Consider the following 15761-nt stretch of genomic DNA (forward strand, 5'->3'; position numbering starts at 1 on the left):
TGGTTCAGGGACTATCCTTGGTCCACGTGTAAGTCTTGGCGAGTGCGACAGTGACTGGAATTGAGCTAGGCCCGATCGGGAGGGTGCCGAGGTATGAAGTTATCTCTGTACACGGGAGTACATCGCCTAGGCTAGTCGGTCTTTCGAATAATCGCGATCTCGTTCGGGCGCGTCGCGATTTTCTATTTGCTCGCGTGTTTCATATTTCATTCCCTATTTTTATGGGAACTTGAAAATATCTTAGCGTTGCGACAGTAGAGTTTCAGTATACCGAATCGAAATTCCCTTTGTACGACACGAAATAAAATAAAGTGTCAGTAGAGTCACTTTAACTTCTTTCGCTCCAAGTTAGATTAGACTACCTTTGATACAGGTAGCACCAGTAGGCTGCGCCACTAGGGCGTATGTCGGGTCTCGATGCGTAGCCACCTCCACGTGGTGAGACCTGGTAATTGGTACCGTTTTCCGAAAAACAATTTTTGAGAAACGATGCCAAGCTAAGAGCTACGCATCAAAGTTGAAATATTAGTTATAAACTAATTATAAGTTAGTTATAACTTAATTATAAACTAATCTTTTTAGTTTTTTTGTGCACTGTTACATGTTTGCTGTATTGCACTTGGTATGGGATTACGCGTAGCTACGGCACTGTCGGGACTAGAAAAGCGAGCAATGGCTACGCGGCAGTAAAACCCTGTATACACGTTACCGAGGAATATTTTCTCGGTTTAATCGAAATAAAAACTGTTTCGACAATTTTGTTCCAGGGTTTCAGCACCAAGCAAGCCTACAGAATACGATACCGTGTGAATAATTCGTGTCAGATAAAGAACGTTTTGTAAATACGCAAAAATAGAACGTAGAAAATATGCTCGGCGTCTTATCTTTAAATTTTTATGACCAGTTATAATTGTCCAGAAACACAAATAATTATAATTATGGACGTTGATAAACTCGGGATACTCTAACCTAACTTTTAAGATAAGAATGAACATTCTAACGTTCTTATATTTTATGTAATACTTTATTTTAGCCAAAAATCGAGCGTTGCATATAAACGATCGGAGTATCGTTTATAAATTATTATTGAAGAAAACGCAAGTACAACAGCCAGGGTAGAAATGTCTACCAACGCAATCACGTCGAGAAATTCGAAATTCAGGCGAGAAATTCGAAAAACAAGCGAGTCGTCGCGAAGAACGGGAGCGTTCGGTCGTTAAGTGGATCGCGAAGGTTAATGACACCGTGGTCTTATTAAAAGCGTCGTATTTAAAGCGTCGTATTAACGATTCCGTCGAGAACCTCGCCAGAGATTCGTGCATGATTTCATGCTGTTTATTCTGCCGCGGGGCTGTGTGCGTGCGTATGCGCGATTTGTGTACATTAGCGCGCGAGTAGTGGTGAGTCGAGAACTAAACCGAAGACGTTTGGGTGAATAGGGTGGTTGTACAAAAGTAAGGCACATCGTGACTCACTTTTATGTCCTTTTTTCAATTTTTCCTCGAGAATGAGATCGGTAATGAAAGATTTCGCTGGCCCGAAAGCTGTTCGTTATTTCTCGAAAATGCCGATGAGAAATTTGAAACACGATTCATCTCGCGACTGTAATTATCGTACATAATAACTGCATTACTGGTATTAACATCAGCGATTGTATACTAATTAATTTGCAGTCAGGTCACGTAGAGATAGATGTAAGAGTCGACTTATTAATTACGACGGGATATTAAATTACTGAACAAACCGTGGATGTTTAATTTTATGAATATTCGGGGAAAGCTTTGGTCGGAGGAAAATTTAAAATAGCGATATCAGATTGGCAAACTGTGTACTAGAAAATTTTAATCGCGTTAAAAATAATTTACGATTACTGGCCGTTAAAATTATTTATAGATAATCCGATAAATTGTTTTCACGATAAAGATCTAATTCGCGATATGCTAGGCAAAGATGATCCGATTAAATTCTAACGACATTGATCTAATTTCGAGTGACAGAGTTATTAATTTTATTCCTCGATTTATACGCTGATAACAGCGACATTCTGTTGAAGCACGATAGCAAATTGTATATTCCCATTATTTATTCCACTTATCGTAAAACTTCGTTCATTATAAACTACTTTCAAAATGGTGCAGCCATTATGCGTCACGGGGTTCGAACGAAGCGGCGGTTTATGACCCTAACGCGACGAAATTTATCGCGTTAAGTACTTGACGAAATATTTTTCGCTGCAAAATCGAATTTACCGCCGGAATGTGCCGCGTGCAGCCTGGTGAACGAAATTAGAATTCAGTGCTTTGGTATCGCTAAGAACTCGATTTCAGCGACCCTCGACAGCGTAGACGTGTCATAAAGCGGGCAGTTTCGAAGGGAAATTCGGGGGATGAGGCAAAGTGGTCCAAACCGAGGCCAATCATGCCGGAAACCCCAGAACCTTTATGGAACTTCCGCGTACCGAAGACTTAGGCGAATGGCCACGTATCCCTTCTAAGGAAGATCGATGATCGGTCAAGAGCTCCAAAAAGGATACAGCGGTGGTGGCTTTCTCAAAGCCTCACTAGGTCTCTAGTGAAATGCAAGACGCAAAAATCGTGAGTAATAACGCTATAAAGATCGTTGGTTACATATGAATTTGACAATGATAGAATTATAAATAAAAATTCCATTTTATTAACATATATAGGTTCTCATGTATCTTTTTATGCTAATCGCAAAATTATAAGAAATTTCTCTAAATCACCTATAACTTGAAACAGCTTCGTTATTCGATAGATAGTACCAATAGCATTTTAATATAAAGTTGTTAAAAAATAAATTACCATCTAACTTTTAAGATCGTACTAAATTTAACACATTTCTTACGTATTATAAATTTTCAAAGTTTCTTGTGAACTGTGTCGATTTTTTGAAAGTTTATAGCAAAATTGTATGTTATTTTTTGCCTCCCGTATACTGTTGTATGTTAGCTCCGTTACACCTGGTGCTCGGATTACGCCTAGCTACGACATACCTCGAGCGAGCTTCGACGAAGTTTGACCCATCGAGTCCTTGTCAAATCTAAAAACGAAGTTACTAAATTAAATTTGTCGGCCCGTTTTTTTCCCAACTATCCTCTTCCTTCCAGGACCACGGAACTTGCAATTACGAAATCTCAGTCGACGCGAAAACCGGTTGTTGCGCGGCAGAACTTGTCACGGACCTCGTGGAACTTGCCATGAATTTACGTTGGCCGCGTTTAAACGACAAGTTTTCCAGGGAAAATGCGATCGACCGGGACGTTCTCGTTGCAAGTAATTACAGGAGCACCTGCCATCGACGAATTCGTCGATGCTTCGCGCGTTCCCGCTTCCGGCGAAGCGGCAACTTCGATTCGCTCGAAAACTTAACGAAACTTCGTTGAGCAAACGGTAAGGTAACTTCGATTCGAATGTATCTAATAGCGCCTTCGAATATACGAAACAAAGCATCTTCGAAGCTAGTAATTGAGCAAGAACTGCAGGAAAACCGGCCAGGGTCGATGAGCTGAATACAGACAGCTGTATCTGGTCGCATCCTCAGTGGAACTCGAATGGATTGTTGATCATGCTCTCGTTAAACGCTTTTAAAATAGAAGGCTCGATAGCCGGTATGTGAAAATTACGGGAAATTTGGAATAATTTAAATTTGGTTCGAAGAGTCAGAAATATCGACGGATTAATGAATATTAATTATCGGAAGACTGGAAAGATGTGTAAAAGTGTGTATTCGACAAAGAGACCTGAATTTAATTTTAATAACAACGTCTAATCGATTACTCGCGACATTGAAAACCGTGTTGTCTATAAAGCCAGCGAACCAGGAATTTTCCAAGGAGTAACCACGTATTTTCCCGTTAACAATAGCCTTTCTGCCAGCATCGTTCCATCAAAATACGTCAAACTTTCGGCCAACTTTCTCGCCGCGGCGTACCAATTAAGAAATCGTTCTTCGACTTTTTAATTCGTCTGGCCTCTCGAATTTCTTCGTGCGCTGAAACTCGGGCGAAAGGCCAGGTGTAATGGAGCACGAACAAAGGTGTCGCGGGAGCAAAGAAACGGGCTAAAAATTACGAAGCAACGAGTCATTGAGTTATCGAATGCAATTACGAGAGCTGCCGATGAACCGTCACCTTGATCGGCTATATTTCCGGCGAGCCGGATAAAAATTTAACCAGACAGGCGTTGTTAAATCGATCCAGCCTCGTTACGGAATAGCCTGCAGGGTCATCGTGCTATTACCCGTCTATTATGCACATGTACTTCATCGTAATCCGAGAACACGCACGATTTGTTGCGCCAGCCATGGGATTAAAGCGAAACCACGAGCCATGATGTCGCTGCCAAGCACCGTGACCCTATATAACTTTGTTTAGAGACGATTGACAATCGATCGAGGAACAGCAGCCGCTAATTACCGCCGATGTTTGGCTACTCTGTGTGCACTGGTCACTTTAAAACGGGCAAGCTGTTCGCCTCCGCGAATGGCTTCGTATTCGCTGAAGACGAATTCGCCTGAAATCGTTGTTTGGGTAATCTGAAGGTAGATATACGCGGGATCTTGATAATTAAAAAGTATTTCATCATAAGAGAAAGATTCGAGTTGAAAATAACGCATCGATTGGTGAGATGTATAAAAATGTGAAACGCGAATTCGGATAGATCTATCGATCTTTCTCCCACACGAAAGCTTAAATCACGGCTAAGAGTATGTTTGGAAACTCGCTTCGACTGCAAATGACCACAAATCATGCGTTTATGGAAATGTCGGGCCACGCGTTTCCGTATCAAGCACCCGCTTCCGGTGACATTACCTCGTAGGATGCAGAGCGACAAATGGACGCCAGGATTCGCGAGGGAGACGGCCAAACTCGTTACCATTTTTCGCATGTAGGACACCGGCACAGCTGAGATTTACTCTCCACGTTGGTTTTTGTTACTTGGCAAAGGAACGTCGCTCTGTTTCCAACGCGTATCCTTTCCAGATCCTTTTCAAATCCTTTCCAGATTCTTTACAGATCCTTTCCAGATCCTTTCCCGATCCTTTCTCAGTCGACTGTCGTCGTAGTTTCTTGCTGCACTGTACCGCGATCGCGTGCTGCCAGAATTAAATTGCCGGCAGTAAAAGAGATACCGCATATCAAATGGTATAATACCATTAGCGAATGTTATGGTCGAAACGATGAACTGGAAATGGCTGTGGAGTCTTTCACATTCGTCAAAAGCAAAGTACTCGACTACAAAATTAGCATCGACGATCTTCCGGTTTTAATATTCCAGAGAAAGAAAAAAAGTTTCGTCGATTAGGTGAACCAATCCTGAATAAAATAATGGTAATCTGGCCGCGCAACGACATTAATTACCGTACATCAAAATAATCCTAGGGTATTAGAGAAAATTATGAATAATATAGATTAACGTAGCTTACTAGTTTAATCATTCGGACATAAATTAACTGAAATTTATATTGAATAATATACCACGAGCAAGATTACGTGAATAATTTTAATCCGTTGGAGAACAAAATGGCCTCGTATAATGCCCAGAGAAATAATCCTATATCATTGTCCCTGTAGCATTGTAGCATATCTTGCTGCATTTATTACGCTAAAGGGCAAATTCGTTTCGCTAGTAATTTTCTTTAACGGTGCATTCAAATGCACGTACGTACAGTGCAATGATTAAGAGAAACATCGTGGACGCCATTGCTGGTTAAGCATTGCGATACGCATGCAAGAAGTGGCCATTACGGTATTTGCTGGCACAAATTCGTAGCTTGTAAGTCGACTAAAGCCTTGTTGTAACGGTAGATTGAATTTCGCCGATATACACGAAATACACGCGTATTTTGATCGAACAGATTCAGTTCGTCAGAATTAGTTTAAGAAAAGACGCGAATACGCGAAGGGACTCAAAGGTAATTTGTGGCGAGAGAGAAAGAAGAAAGTCGAGAATCTCCGAGGACTGGAAGACGTCGAGGTCCGCCATTTTACAAATTATACAGCAAAGATACTTTTATAGAGAAATGTAATTGAAGTGCTTTCGATCCTAAGCAGATGAGATGTTCATCCTGACCTACATCCTTCAAAAAGAGGAACTTTTTGATGGGACAGCGTGCAACGTTATTTTCATAGACAATTAACGATTTAACTTTTTAATTGCTTAAGACCACAAGTGGAAAATTTATAAAGTGACCTCGGTAATGTATTAAGATCTACAGAAAATTGGGAATATAGGTTTCAAATGAATCGAAGTCCTCGTAGAATATTGCTTAAGATATTACGTTATTTTTGTTGCATCGATGTCACCTAGAAAATATTTCCTTTTTATTCAACCCCAAAGCGAAAACGAACAGACGTCATTCACCCCACGGGCGACAACATTTTCGCATTAAAATCGATCCGTGAAAAACTGTAATTGTATCCTATAAAATGCAAAAAGAAGCGCCTTTTTCGCGGAAAAGAAAAATTTACCAATTTTCATCACCAACTCGAGACAAAGGACGATCGACACGAGCCTCGCTAAGAAGCGAAACATCGTGGTTCCCATCCGCAAAATTCGCCAATCCCGGGTTTTCGCCTACACTTTTCCGAAGACCAGAAGAAACCGTTTGCCATAAATATCGAAGGAGAGGTTGAGGAACAACGCTCAGACAACTTCGTGATAACGTGGCGTGGAGTGAAATAGTTGCTCGAGAGCAGCGCCGGGTATAGTCGATCGAAAGGCTTTGGCCCTTGCAGCAGGTGAAAAGCAAGCTCTGTGTCACGGCGATATTTCACGTCGACCACTGGTCTACCTTCTCGACCCAGATACGCCTGCAGGTTCCTCTGTTATTCGCTGCGTCGCGAAGGAAACGTTTTCGGCGGCGCTACGCCCCTCGGAAGCAAGCCCAGATTCGTGGCGATAATTGGTCACGAAGACGGAAAATTAACCAAGCTGGGGCCGATTGGGTGCGAAAGTGGCCGAATTTCTAGCATTCCTGAGATTATTTCGCTTCGGGTTGATCGATTACCATGTGACGTTTGGGTTTGCTTTGGCTATGCAAATGTTTGCGGTTGGAGGGAAATCAGCGAATTATCTTTTGAAAATACACTGATACGATATAATGCAATTTTAACGTTACACTCGTGACCATTGGTCAGGATGGCTGTTGAATGAAAAATTAAAAGAGGAGGAATTTTAAAGAAAATGAAGTTAGAGGGGATATTGAAAAACTGATTAGACGTAAATTGCAAAGTCAGGTGATCAAAGCAGTAACATCGAATGTCGAGATTTTAATGGAAAGTTTAAAAATGGGCATAGAGACTGTGGCAGGGTTAATATTAAAATAATTAGATGGGTAGATAGTAAACTTCGCAGAAGATCGATATGGCTGAAGAGAACGTGAAGCAAGGACAAAGTGTACTGTTAATTAGATGGAAAATTTTTTATCGTTACGATTAGTAATTAATTATAAATTTGCAGCTATTTTGGGTGTATATACGTCGATAATTATGAACACGATCTAAATAGAAAATCTAAAAGAAACGATTTCACTTTGTATTTCGTGTTGCATTAATTTACGTTAATTTGAATAATAAAATAAAATTATTCTTTAGAAAATACGAGCAAGATGGAGCTGTTAAAATGGGTTTGAAACTTTGTAGTAATCGATTCTTTTAATCTCGGATATATTTAAACTTCGAATATTTCGAGTGAAATGTAGGTGCAAATATGATTTAGATCACTTTCGTAATTATGGGGATGTACGTTGATGAAAAAAAAGGATCGAAAAAGTTGGAAAAAGCTGAATTTTTAAACGTTCTATGAGATATTCCAATGGTCTTCTTTTATTTTTATTTTTGTAATCCTCCAAAGGATTAATTCCCTCGAGATCTTTGCCAAATGACACATTCTCGGCTGAATTGTATCCAAGTATAACGTCGTTTACAAGTACGTACAAGAATATGCTTTTACGAAACTGGATAAATTAGCTTAGTCTTCTAGTAACTCTACGACCGTATTCAGGTATCATGCAACATTGTATGTAACTTTAGAATGTTTAATAGCAAATACAATTGTAACTATAATTCTATTGTTCCGGAGAAAATCCGGATATAAATCATAGAACTGGAATCCCGAGAATTCATTGTAACATTTATTAAAGAGACGGTAATACTACCTTTATTATACTAATGTAAAAACTTTCCGACACTTAGAAGGAGAGAAATATAATATCGCTATTAAATATCGCTAAAAATATAATTTTTTCCCAGATCATGGAATAAACGTGAACAGTGACGTGTCAAATTGATATAAATTTTTGTCGAATTTTGAATAAACCCGAATGCTTATTTTATCGAATTAATGAATATTTGAGAAAGTTTTTTCCCTATTTATTTTTACTTTGTGTTTCCATGCTTCGATTTCATAATTTAATAACGATTCGCGGTTTGATTAACGATTTCGCGAAAAAGCTACGTTTCTTGGAAAACTGGTTCATCTTGATGAATTTTCAAGGAAACTTTTTCCAAGGCAAGAAGACTCGCAATTTCTTGCCGTCAAAACGGAGAGCCGTATTTTCAACATATTTCCAGAAAATAAAAATTCGCAAGCATCGCTCGCGGTTAAGCTTCCTAGAAAATACCAGTATTCTTCCGTGACACGTACCTTTTTCATCCACCTCTTCATGCCTATTCTTTTTCTTCTTTTTAATACATAATTTGTTCTTCGAACATCGCGAATATTTATTTACGCTCGTAACACGAACGCTTAATTTGCTCATAATAAAACGTGAACGTAAATGCGAGAACAGAGAATTTCGACAGTTGTAGTAATACAACAAAAAAACGAATTACGTTTCGCGAGGTTTTATTTCCCCTTTAACTCGAAGAAATGCTCTACCAAATTTTTCAGTCGGGTATTTATTTAATTTCACTTTTGGTACGTGACAATAGAAATACACCAAAATAGAAAATTAATTCAGAAATAAATAAACCCCACGCAATTGCAATAATGACTAAGCATTAAAGGATCAAATTAATTTACAAAAATCATTCACATTCTATCATCGATTTACTAAATTATCCTGATACCTAATAACCTCTATAACGATTAAAACTAACAAGAAATTGGTGCTTTAAAAAATTCGGATCTACATAATTTTGCATAAGCTCAACGGATAAAGTAAGACGATATTGACGCGAGATAAAGGAGAGTTTACATAAGATTGAAACCGTGTTAACACAGTCACGGTCGTTAATAACAATTTAAGAAGCTACTAAACTAACGAATCATACTTCACGAGATTTTCTCACAACGTTTCTCTCCTCAGTCTACTCTTTCGTTAGGATACCCACAGTCAAGCTGTGCAGGCTTCCAGCTCATTGTCGATGTAAATGTCACGCCATTAGGGAGAATACGCTTTGAAGATTACGTGGAAGAACATATTCGCTTCGTCGCTAACATTCTCGCGATGCACAATCTTCGTCAGCCAGACACCATTTCTACGAGTATTAGATTTGCCAGGCATCTTCATTGCGCCTAACGCAAAATTTCATACACCCTCAAGCTCGTTAAACTCTTCGCGCCGTTGGAGAAAAATTTCTACGTTGTTAAGTCGATCTTCGAATCGATTTAACGCGAATTAAAATCAACGATATCATGAAATGAAAGAGGAAGATTGAATTTAATTCTTCGAGGGATAAGAATACGAAAAAATGGTGAAGAACAGTGGAGAGATAGTCAAAATGGCTACCGATCTACATAACGATTTTCGTGCAATTTAGTTTTAACGAGAGTTTCGAGTTTTTCCCGTTGCTTTTCGAGAGATTTGCTAAAACGTTAACTAAAAGGACAGACTTTTCGTGGCACTTTTGCGCGTTTATCGCGTTTGGAGCTTTGCGAAACTAAAAATATTTTTACACGCGTTTATAGTAACGATTCGACGTAAATCCTTCACCTTTCGTTGCTTCGTCGAATCTCGTCGGATTGCGAGCACCAACCGAAAAAAGATTGTTCTAACACGAAAATAGGAACAAAGTGCTCGATATCTCTGGAAAAATTTTCCTGAATCCAAGTTTCTCGCGTAAAGCACGGCGAATATATGAAAGAAGAGATGTTTCAACGAAAACATCGACAGCCTGTCGATATCGATGCCGTTAACTTTTCTTTTTTCGCGTAATCTTAATAAACAATCTGCATGGCAAATCTCCCTAGAGCTTTATTTCTGCAAAGGTATTTCTCAGGAAAGAAAATTCTAGGAAATGCTATTTAATACGGCGTTATAAAACTATTCAAGATCAACAAGTATATGATGGTTTATGGTCGTGGATATTAACAGAAGTGTAAATTTATCGCACGAAATAAGTTCCGGGAAGATTTTAAGTCTATCCGAAACGTAAAAATATATTAACTTCTCTAAAAAGTTCCACGAGCTAAAGATCATTCTACGCGTCTCGTAAATTACCTACTTTTACGATGAAAATGTGACCTGATCCAGGTGAAATACCGCGAAGGAAATCCTACCGGAAAAACGTATAGATTATACTCCGACATATTCTAAATAATTTATTAACTAAATATTGTATAAATTATATTTGCGGAGACCCTTTATAATTTATTGAAAACACGTGTATAAACTTCCACAACGCGGAAGTAAATTTGACGTACCAAAATTATTCATAGGCAAGTGTGTATGTTTCAAACAACAAAAATCCAATCGACAACGACCTCGACCATTTTATCTTAGTCCTTTCTCTCTTCCATGTGACATATCTTCGTCAAAACGATATAAAAATCCTTATAAATCTACATTAAATATATTTTTCATTATTAAAATCGCATCAACCATTGTGTGTGTCATTAGCGTCTATAAGTGAAGTTTAGAGTCTGTTTCAGATAATACAGTAGGGTCTGGGTTGTTTTAATCTCCTTCAGGCTGTTTTCTATGTTGCAGGTGTTTTCTGCGGTGTACCTAACCTTCCTAAATATACTCTGTCTAAAAGTACTTGAAATAGAAATTCAGACAATAAACCCAACTATAGTAAAGCGTTAAAAATCGTCGAAACTTAGAGCCTACGAAGCTAACCCTTCCCTCCTTACCCAGGGAAGGAAACCAACGAAGAAAGAAAAGAGGGAGAAAGAAAAGAATCCAGGTAAATCCATCACCAGGGACCAGTTACGAGAAGATCGTTGAGGCACATCGATTTGTAATCGATGGAAATACAAGCGACGTATTTACGCGATGATCGTTCGCCACGTTGCTCGTTTCACCGAAGAAGATCGACTCTGGCTAGCCAGAGGGGAATCGAAACACGCGGTGTAAGCTTACGTAAACCAGCGAGGTTTGACGAGCCAACACGTAAATCATTGAGAACGCCGGTGGATTATTTGTAAAAGAATCGAGCTTCGCGTGCAACCGATTTCCAGCGCCGAGCCGTGGCTCGATCGGCCCCGCGAGCATGCGTTTGCAGTCACGTAGCAGCTTTCTTGGCCAAGGGCTGTTAATCGGACACGAAGACCTGTTTGTCAGTGCTACAAACCATTTCGCTTTATTTTCGTCAACCGATCTATTTCGAGTATCTGCCAGACTTCTATTGTGCCTCTATTATCGTCAGTCGCCGTTATTTCGGCGAGCTTCTACCTTCTCTATGAGCTATCTTGCCCATTGCGGGATGATGGTCTTAATTCGGAGACGGTTGTTGGAATACGAACTGGGTGTGAAAATAGGGACAGGGATGAAGTGGATTCGTGTCGTGATTGTGCGACGTGGAAAGGAAGAGAGATTTTAATTGGCCTTTCAATGAAATCGGCGAGGAATGGGTAGCTGAGATAAACGAGAAGGCTGAAAATGGAGTGCGACTTGTTTCGGAGTCGACATATCGACTGTTGTTTCGCGTGGAAATTTTGTTGATACGGGGCAATCGAGGTTTTGTCACGTTTCTACGTGAATGCGTATTTTTAATATAACTTCGTTTAACGTTAAACCCACCAGGACCGGTCAAATGATGAGAAAAGGGAAAATGAGAGTCACGCAGTCAAGTGACCAAAACGATAACATTAAATGCGAACTTTTAGATCAGAAGTTTAAAGATGATCATTTGGGTCGTGGTAGGATTAGTGTTAAATTCATTATATTTCTCGTAAATTCGCGAGCATTTAAAATGGATTAGTTTGGAACATACTGTGCAAATACTATGTCCCAAGTTTCACGCATTAAGAAGCTTAGACTTGTGCAGAAGAGAACGAACCAAAATTGCGAGAAGAGTAGAAGATCCTTGGTTCCAGTAACAATAAGCGCAACGTGTAAAATCCATTAAGCTTAAAGAGATTAACGAGATTAAAGGAGATCTAACGAGGGAACGTATCCAATCCGCATACCGAATTTAATGAAATTTATACGAGAGATAGTTCTCAAAAAAATATTTGACGCGTACTTTTTTCTATTAGCCATCGTCTATACCAATATGGTGGAAACAACCCCCAAAGTTAGGAATCAAAGACGTATATATATTTTGGAATATCTCGAGAACCAAAAGGGCTAGAGAAAAAACTTTTTCTCCTAAATATACATTTTGAAATGAAGGAATGTAACTACGTACAAATTTTAAAGAAATATTAATTTGTTTAAATAATATATTAAAAATTCGAATCTTTTTTCACATTTGTTACGCTAAATCTTAATCAAGCTCAAAATAGAGGGTACGTTTCTGCAATTTTTCAGTTTTATCTGCAAGTCCGTCAAATTTAACGTATGCAAGTTGGATACGTTCCTTGTAAGTTGGTCGGAACTGTTGGTCGTGAAATTGATACGCGGGGATCGGCCGCGAAATTCGTAATCCCTATTTTCGACGCGGCGCGTAATTACGCGCTGGTTCCGTTGCGACACGCGGGTATTTCCGTGGTGGAAGCTGCGGCTCTAAAGCTGCGGATCTAAAGCTGCGGCTCTGAAGCTGCACGGCGTCGCGACGCAGTCGGAGAGAGTGTCCATCGTGCGTTGGACCATCGACACACTTGCCAGCGAACTCTCACGAGAAATAAATCGATGATTCACGTTGGTCTCGCAGGCGATGACTCGTTTTTCAGCAGACCACACACGAACTTAGAAAAATGTCGCGCATCTCTGATGAGACGCAGTTGCTCCTCACGGATGACATAAATGTCACTTTTCTCGTAATTTCGCGTCCAACGCTCGCTGCTTTCGTTCTCATTAGCCTGTATTGAGTGTTCAAACGAGGTAGATCAACTTGGTGCTCGTAGACTGTATTATTTCCTCTTTTACTCTTTTCTTAGAGAGGGTAGTATGGTTTTCGTGTTTGGGTTTAATGAAATTTAATGGCGTTATTCGTTGTCAATTTAGCGAATGAAGTTATCGTGGGTAGGAAACTTCTAATTAGAATTGTTCGACTGATTTAATTAGTATATTTTTGTTTTACCCCCTAATTAATTTAAAATTTGTTTTAGAAAACATTAAGTAAATTATTTTATCGTTTTAATTAGGTTAACGCGAGGGTACTCTCCCAATGGATGGTATCCGAGTGTGGACAAGCTACACTGTTAGATCATTTGGGTGTGTTTCGTGCACTCTGGTGATATTTGTTTTAAATAGGTTGTTTGCCAGATTGTTTGGGTGTTCCCAGTCGGACTTTGCATTTATTCGAGAAGCTTCCAATTTCTTCTTTTACTATTTTAATTTTTAAATATCCTCGGAGATCCTCATTACGGTTGTACCACGTATTGAATTGAGAACGGAAGTGAGAATGTACGGTTGCACAGAGTGTCGGCAATCATGCGTAGTATCTGAAATTATAGTGCTTCAAATTGTGTGTCATATATTCATATGATCTTGATAATCATTTTGTATATGTGAAGCTTATTTTCAGGATTTTGTTGCGAATGTTTGCCCGTGAGTCAACACATTTCTTTTCTTTTCCTTTTTATTTATTCTGTTGCTTTTATATTTGCTGTTTCCATGTTTGCTTCGTGTTTAACTGCATTCCAAGATGATTATGTAAGGTAATTAATTATCAAGAGATTCGAAAATGTGTCCAAAGTATGATACAGAGTATTTCTGTCCGTTTACTCAAAGATACAATTACCGATAAACGATGAGTAATAGTCTGACTGTACGTCGTACGGTCAAGGATCCGAAATCTCGCAATTCTGCTCGTGTGATGTAATATATCTTCATCGAAGCGATGTAAGAATACACATAAATCGTATTTCTTTATCTATCTAATAATAAATCTATATCGAATAAAACGTTTCCTCATACAGTAAATCGTGTCAAGTACATCGAACCTAATAATAAATATAGCTCGAATATAATTTTTCGTTTTGTAACAAATTTATATTAAATATATGACAATTACATGAAAAAGGTATCAACCAAAAAATTGAGAACACTCGTATAACCACACGACCCAATTTTATCAAATAGCCAAAGGGTTAATCCCAATTCGACCTAAACACGCATGCCAATCGAACGGAATTCACCAGCCACGAGGCCGAAAAATTGGCATGGCACGAAAAGAAGTCACGAACTCGTCTCCGCCGTAATTGACCAAGACGAACAGCTTCGATCCACCATTTTCGCCACTCCCGCTTTCTCCATCTTGATCATCGTTAAGACCAAAGTGACGTACGATAATAATCTTCCAGCTGTCAGCCACCGACGAATCCATCCATCCATCCACCGTGACGTTTCTCCCTTAGAATCCATAGCGACGGATTCGCCTTCTCGACACCAGAACCAGACCCGATCTCTACGTAACGTCTCTTCGGTGTTTCATCGTGAAAGCCAAAAATAAAGCCACGCACAACCGCGAACCGGTCCGAAAGCGAGCTGCCATCGTCTGGCACATTGTCGCCGCGACTTCTCCGACGAAACGAGGGAAAAAGGTCACGGATGCTCGCCAAGAACGAGACACGATTGCACCGGAAGCCGGAAACCGTGGCTGTTTCGCCTCTTTAATCTTCGTAAAATCCACAGCCCCAGCGTTGAGGTGCAAATTTATCCCGAGACTTAATTTCGTTTAACTTCGTCGACCGAGTATTCCATTCTTTAACGAACTCACTGGAATTACAAATTCGATTGATTTGATCGGAAATGCTGGATTTGTCACTTCGTTATTTAATAGCTTGGCAATTTTCGTGGGTTTGGCTCTTGTTTAGCTGCTATGATATCACGAGACCTCTGCACAGTCTCCCAACTGTCTCCCAATCTCGCGCCAGTGACGTAGCTAGAGCTTATTCGCCTCTAATACGCTGGAAATATCCTAAGCATCGAACGTGACAGGAAGCAAATTCGTGACTGTCATGATGACGATTATAGATACAGTTCATGAAAATGGATTATTACTCGAAGAATAATAATTGTGAGACGAAGTTTCTGTCAGAATAGAAAACTAAGAGAACTATCTAAGAAGAACTATCACATCGAGGAATACACCTGGCCTCGATAGTGGTCGCGACAGTGACTCGTGCGACTACTATCGAGGCGTTTAGTAACGTGTTTCTCCTTCTGTTCGACCAACTCGGAAATCCATCTTACCCATATCGCAAACAGATACCCAAGCCATAAAACAAGCCACTGTACCCTGGTTAAACCAACTGACACACCGAAAAACGGATGTAGATCACCGTGTCTCGCTCGAATTTCCGTTTTTTGCTCATCTTCTCGTGGCAAATCGGCTAGATAGGAAAGGAAACGAGCAAAAGCCTGACCGGTTCACTGGCGACTGCAGCGTTATCGATGACCGTGGA

The 15761-nt window shown here is 39.7% G+C and overlaps 1 protein-coding gene across 2 annotated transcripts in view; it reads right to left on the reverse strand.

Moving 5' to 3' along the window:
* LOC108549362 (GTP-binding protein RAD) overlaps positions 1-15761 on the reverse strand; it is a 76669-nt gene that overhangs the window by 8800 nt on the left and 52108 nt on the right. The gene's annotated exons all lie outside the window — the stretch shown is intronic.

The sequence above is a fragment of the Eufriesea mexicana genome, unplaced genomic scaffold, assembly GCF_001483705.2.
Source record: "Eufriesea mexicana isolate 0111107269 unplaced genomic scaffold, ASM148370v2 scaffold1902, whole genome shotgun sequence".
NCBI classification, from domain to species: Eukaryota; Metazoa; Arthropoda; class Insecta; order Hymenoptera; family Apidae; genus Eufriesea; species Eufriesea mexicana.